This window comes from Sus scrofa, chromosome 10 (assembly GCF_054392235.1).
Source record: "Sus scrofa isolate SSC_HxYL_T2T_F1_AM1 chromosome 10, Sscrofa_HxYL_maternal_Yorkshire_Landrace_v2.0, whole genome shotgun sequence".
NCBI lineage: Eukaryota > Metazoa > Chordata > Mammalia > Artiodactyla > Suidae > Sus > Sus scrofa.
In genome coordinates this window covers 39,707,501-39,713,775 of record NC_139392.1, presented here as the reverse complement: position 1 = coordinate 39,713,775, position 6,275 = coordinate 39,707,501, and positions in this window count along the sequence as shown.

Here is a 6,275-nt window from a genome sequence, read left to right as displayed (position 1 = left end):
TTCCCCAATTTCCCTACCCTCAGGCTGCCCCTCGCAGACTGCATGGAGGGGGGTGGGGGAGGATGTGTGCACGAAACTCGCCTCGTGTCAGGCCAAAGGAGCCCCCGCCATTTCCCAACCCGGGAAACCCCGCAAAACTTCTGGAGCATGTTGGCCTTGGTGTGGGAATGGACATCTTCACTTGCCATCTTCCTTTGCACGAGGAGGAGATTTTCATCTCCTGCTGTCTGGGGGCCAGAAAGGAGGGCCAGAGTGTCCCTTTTGTGTGGGCCGGTCCTTAAGTCATTTTACCTCACAGGAATCACCCACATAGGGCATGGAGACACGTTTGGGGTCCGCCTCCTCCGAGACGTCCCGGGAAACTTCACGTGTGAAAAACTGTGCTGGGGAGGTCCCATCGTGGTGCAGAAGTGGAAATAAATGCAACTAGGAACCATGAGGTGGCAGGTTCCATGCTCAGCCTCGCTCACTGGGTTACGAATCCCACGTTGCCATGAGCTGTGGGTAGAGGAGAGTGAGAAGGAGAGGGAGGGAGAGGGAGGGAGAGATCCTCCATTTCATGGAACTGGTTTCCTTGTTTTGAGATGACGTCGCTTTGGTGAAACAGTTGTCAGATGGCCTCTCAAAAGGCGGTGATGTGGATGGGCTCCCCGAACCAGGCCCACAGAAACCAAAGGAACGAAGGGGTTAATCCTTGGAGCCAGAGTTCCCTCCTCTGAAACTGAAACCAAGCTCAAGCCCCGGAGTGCTGGTGTGTTGGAGCCAGAGACATTGTTACAGCTAAAAGCTACTTTGAAATAGTCTCCGTTAGGTTATGGCTTGCCTTGGCCCACGAACTTATGACTAATGACTACTGTCGAGTCAGAGTTGTAGTGAACCTGGTGTTTTCTCTACCCTTGAAACACTCCCTAAGGATTGCGACCCCCCCCCACCCCCCGCCCCACGCCCGCCCCGTGGATGAGCAATCTTCACTCCAGAGAGAAGGTCAAAATGCCATAACCCCAAAGACACTGGAAACATTCCATGGACCACCTGACTCCAGCCTTGATGACTTTGAAATGGTCTATCCTAATCTCCTATCCAGGGAGAAGAATGCAAGCACCCTGATGCTTCTAGACAGCTCCGCCACCCCCATGCCTACCATTAAGCTAAACCTATAGAACCCCTTGCTATCCCCTCTCAAGGGAGGACACAGTTTTGAGGTCCTTAGCCTGCTGTGGCCTCCTTAGCCTGGCAAAGCAATAAAGCTGTTCTTTATGCTTCACCCCAAAACTCTGTCTCTGAGACTTAATTGGAGCTGGAGTACCAAGGCCGGTTTGGGCTGCCAACCTTTCCTGGAACTTTCAAACTGTTACATATGAAGAACGGAGCCGGTGACTCTGTGTGTGTGTGCGTGTGCGTGTGAGAGAGACACAGAGAGACAGACAGAGACAGTGAGTGAGACAGAGGGAAGAGAGAGGGAGAGGGGAAAGTCCCTTCAGTCTTTTGTTTTGTCGGTTTGTTTGTTTGTTTGTTTGTTTTGTCTTTTTGCCATTTCTTGGGCCGCTCCCATGGCATATGGAGGTTCCCAGGCTAGGGGTCGAATCGGAGCCATAGCTGCCAGCCTACGCCAGAGCCACAGCAACGTGGGATCCGAGCCGTGTCTGCGACCGACACCACAGCTCACGGCAACGCTGGATCCTTAACCCACTGAGTGAGGGCAGGGATCGAACCCGCAACCTCACGGTTCCTAGTCGGATTCGTTAACCACGGAGCCATGACGGGAACGCCCCTTCAGTCTTTTGAAAGGCCCCTCTGAGAATGCCGTCAGGTGTTGGGGCCAACTTTCCGAGGGGCTCTTAGAGAAATGAACACAGGGTGATGGTTTCACTCTCAGAGACACTCTCAGAGACCATTTCTCTGATGTGTTCATCGAGGGACTCCACTAGCTTCCGTTTTCAGGGCCTCGGGACAAGCGATACGTGTTCTCATCCACAAGGATGCCAGGTCCAAAGGGTGGGAGAAAATGGGAAACGCTCATGAAGAGAGTTGTAGCCAGAGATGGAAGGCAACTGGAAAAACTTCAGGATCCAGTCCAGTTTTCCAGCCACTGAGTTTCTGACTTCTGGAAGGATTTGGGTAGGGAGGAAAAGGTCAAGGATTCTCCATCCCTCTGACAGAGGTATAAGTTACAAAGTAGATGTACATCTTTTGAGAAAGAAACGAACAAACAAAGAAACAAACAAACAAACAATTTTTGTCCCTTTGTCTTTATCAGGAAAAGTGAAAGATGGAGAGAGGGAGGGAGGGTGGGTTGGATGGATGGATTTGGGGGGCGGGGAGAAGATTCTTAGATCCTAATGACCCAATGCTTTCTCTAGTCCTGGGCCTTTAGGTAGGTGATATATCTATATCTATATCTGTATATCTATATCTATCTGTATACACACACACACAGACACACACAGACACACGCACACACACACACACACACACACACACACACACAGACACACACACACACACACAGACACACACACGTAGTTATTTTCTGTTTCTAGGGCTGCACCCATGGCACATGGAGGTTCCCAGGCTAGGGGTCCAATCGGAGCCGTAGCCACCGGCCTACACCAGAGCCAGCACAACGCGGGATCCGAGCCCTGTCTGCGACCTACACCAGAGCTCACGGCAACACCCGATCCTGAACCCAACGAGCGAGGCCAGGGATCGAACCCGCACCCTCAGGCCTCCTAGTCGGATTCGTCCAGCCATGACGGGAACTCCTACATATGTATATAGTATGCATATAGTATATCTTTTTTTAACGCCCACGCCCCAGCCCTATGGAAGTTCCCAGACTCACGGTCGAATCAGAACTGTAGCTGCGGGCCTACCCCACCGCCACAGCAACACGGGATCCTTAACCCACCAAGCGAGGCCAGGGGAGGGATCGAACCCACATCCTCACGGATCCTAGTCGGGTTCATTACCGCTGAGCCCTGATGGGAACTGCAGGGGACATCTTCTTTTTTTTTTTTTTTTTTTTTTTTAAGATGTAAGTTTGTTGTGGTTGTTGGTTGTTGTTGTTGCTTTAGCTCGGCGTACAGTGGGCTTGCTTACAATGTTGTGTTCGTTTCAGGTGTACAGTCAAGGGGATTCAGTGATCCATCTACATCCATCTATCCCTCCGTTCTTTCTTTTTCAGCGTCTTTTCCCCTCTAGGTGATTCCAGAATATTGGGCCATTCCTTCCTTGTTGGTGGGAACACCAGCGTGAAAAAAAACCATCACGGGGGAGTTCCTGTCGTGGCACCATGGAAGCGCATCCGACGAGGAACCTTTGCAGGGAAGGGTGTGGGTTCGATCCCTGGCCTCGCTCAGGGGGGCGGTAAGGATCCGGCAGGCAGTGCCGTGAGCTGTGGTGTCGGTCGCAGACGCGGCTCGGATCCCACATGGCTGTGCCTGTGGCGTAGGCCAGCAGCCGTAGCTCCGATTCAACCCCTCGCTTGGGAACTTCCATATGCCACGAGGGCAGCCCTAAAAAGCAGAGGGGGAAAAAGAAATCATGAGGGCGGGGGAGAGGGATCCATGAGGAGGATGGGATGAACATATACACACACGAGTCTCTATCCAATAGATGACGAACAGGGACCCCTACGCCACCTTCTGGAATCCAAACGCCAAAACCACAAAGCAGAGTTCCCGCCATGGCGCAGTGGAAATGAATCCGACCAGGAACCATGAGGTTGCAGGTTCGATCCCTGTCCACCTCGCTCAGTGGGTAAAGGATCCAGTGTTGCCGTGAGCTGTGGTGTTGGTCCCAGACGCGGCTCGGACCTGGCATTCCTGTTTCTGTGGTGTAGGAGGCCAGCAGCTAAAGCCTCCGATTCGATCCGTCATCTGGGAACCTCCATATGCCGTGGGTGTGGCCCTCAAAACACACACACACACACACACACACGCACACGCACACGCACACGCACGCGCACGCACGCACGCACACGCGCACGCACGCACACACACTCTGGAACCCCCTAAATGGGAGAAAACCGGACACAGTAGTTTTTTAGGGGTCCAGTCTCTGTGACAGGTGAGGATATCAGGCTTGCATCGAGGGAGGGAAGGCTTCACCCCACGCAGAAAACACACCCACCTACCCACCGACCCACCTTCCTTCCTTCCTTCCTTCCTTCATGAGAGAACAGTTGGATGACCCATCCTAAGTGTCGGTTGAATGAAGTCTAGTTACCAGGGTTCAGAGTGGGGGAGGGAGAGGGGTAGGAAGTCTGAAGCCTCTGGCGACTCTCCGAAATGTTCTCCCCCCAGGGTGACAGAGCCGGCAGGTCAGGCACTGCCTTCTCTAGAAACCTTCCTGCCCATGTCCAAGGGGGTGTGGGGGGTTGGGGGTGTGGGGCAGGGAGTGGGTCAGGGAGCCTGGAGAAACACAGACCACCAAGCGGCCATTCTCCCGTCGCCCCGACTGTTTGTTGAATGAACATAATGGACGTGATCCAAGTCTGCCACGCCGCCGCCGCCGCCGCCGCCGCCGCCGCCACCACCACTTTCTCCATCATCTCCCCCACCCTCTTGCCTGCAGCCATCTTTGAAAAGGCTGCTGTTGTCGCTGCCTTTGCATGAAAGTGAGTGAGGACCCCTCCCTAATACGGAGTGTTTCAGTCCCTGGTGTCTCTGACAGCTCGCTCATGTATTGGTTGTGAACCATCTTGCCTTGAGGATTTGGAGGATTCGTGAACATTGCAGGAGCCATGGGAGCAGTGAAGTCCTTATCGCCAACCCGACACCCCCCCCCCCCAAATTTCGTGGCAGGGAGCACACTTTTCTTTCACCCAAGAGATTTATTTCCTGCTTTCCGAAGAGAGAAGGAAAGGAGGGTCAGAATGGTCCTCTGGTGTCTGGTGTCCTGTCCCTTTCATTGCACACACTCCTAGTGCCACTGCGGGAGGCACGTTCGGGGCGCGGGGTGGGGTGGGGGGGGACCTGCTGCACGCACCCGCCCCTCACTTTCAAATGCGAAACTCAAGGAGGATGTGAATGTCCTTCACGCCACCGATCAGGTGAACGGGATGGCTTTCTAGGGAAATCCTGGTGTTTCCTTTCACTGCCATGACGAACACCCAGAAACAACCCTGTAAGTTCATACAACTTTGTCAGTCAACTGTATTCCAATAAAATGAAAAAGCAAGACACAGACACACCCAGACACACACACCCACACGCACACACACACGCGCGCACACACACGCACCCCAACCCAGAACCAAACACCCTCTCCTGAAATGGGGGGGGCGGGCCCACCGGAGAATGAGCAAGAGAATTCCAGAGTCGGTAGGAAAGTGTCATCTGCAGCGGTGTGAGAAACCCCAAGCTCTTTTCTTCCTGTCAAGGTGAATAAACTTTGTTAATGGGAGTGGGTGCCCTCAGTGTGCCCTCCGAGAGGAAAGGCAGGGAGCATTTTCTCCCTGAAGAGCTTAGTGCTGTCATAGCACTGACGGACAGGATGAACGATCGGTGAGAGGTGGCAGCAGCAGTGGTGGCCGCCTGCACTGCCTGGGCGGATTGGAAACATAGACGAGCCACCAAGACTGCGTGTGACACCCCCGTGCCGCCCCCCCCCCCCCCCCCCCCGTCTGTACAGTGACAAGAGTCCTTTGGGGGAAAAGGGGGGGTGGGTGCTCTTCCAGTGTGTCTGTCTGCATTCATCAGGTGTGGGAGAGAAGACAGATGTTTGTTTCCACTATCGTTCGGAGGACTTGCCCAAGAGTACCACGTGCCCCCAAAAGATAGCACCGGAAGAGAGATGCACGAGGTTTCTGAATGCATGCCGTGGGTGCTCCAGGCTGCCTCCAGGCCGCCCCCTCGCCCTCCCCCTCGCCCTCCCCCTCCCCCTTGCCAGAGGCAGACGTTCCTTGAAACAGCTGGCTTTGAACTTGGGCTTCTAGAGGAAGGTTTTTCTCCTGCTTTCAAGACGGGAAGAAGAGGGTGTCCGTCTCACATCCGTCCTTTCCGGGGGGGGGGGGGGGACCCGCTTTGGTGTGCTTGTGAGGGAGAGAGACAGAGACAGACAGGGAGGGACGGAGGATAGGCAGACAGTGAGAGGCAGAATCAGAGGGAGAAAGAGGAGGAGGGGAGAGAGACAGAGAAAGTGAAACAGAGCTAGGTATAGAGGACGCTGTGGCTGGGTCGTATTCTGCGTGTTCTCAGTGAAGTCGTCCTAAGGCCTCTGGAGGTCCAGATCACTGCTTGGGGCCGGAAGTCTGTCTGCCCTTCCCTACCCAT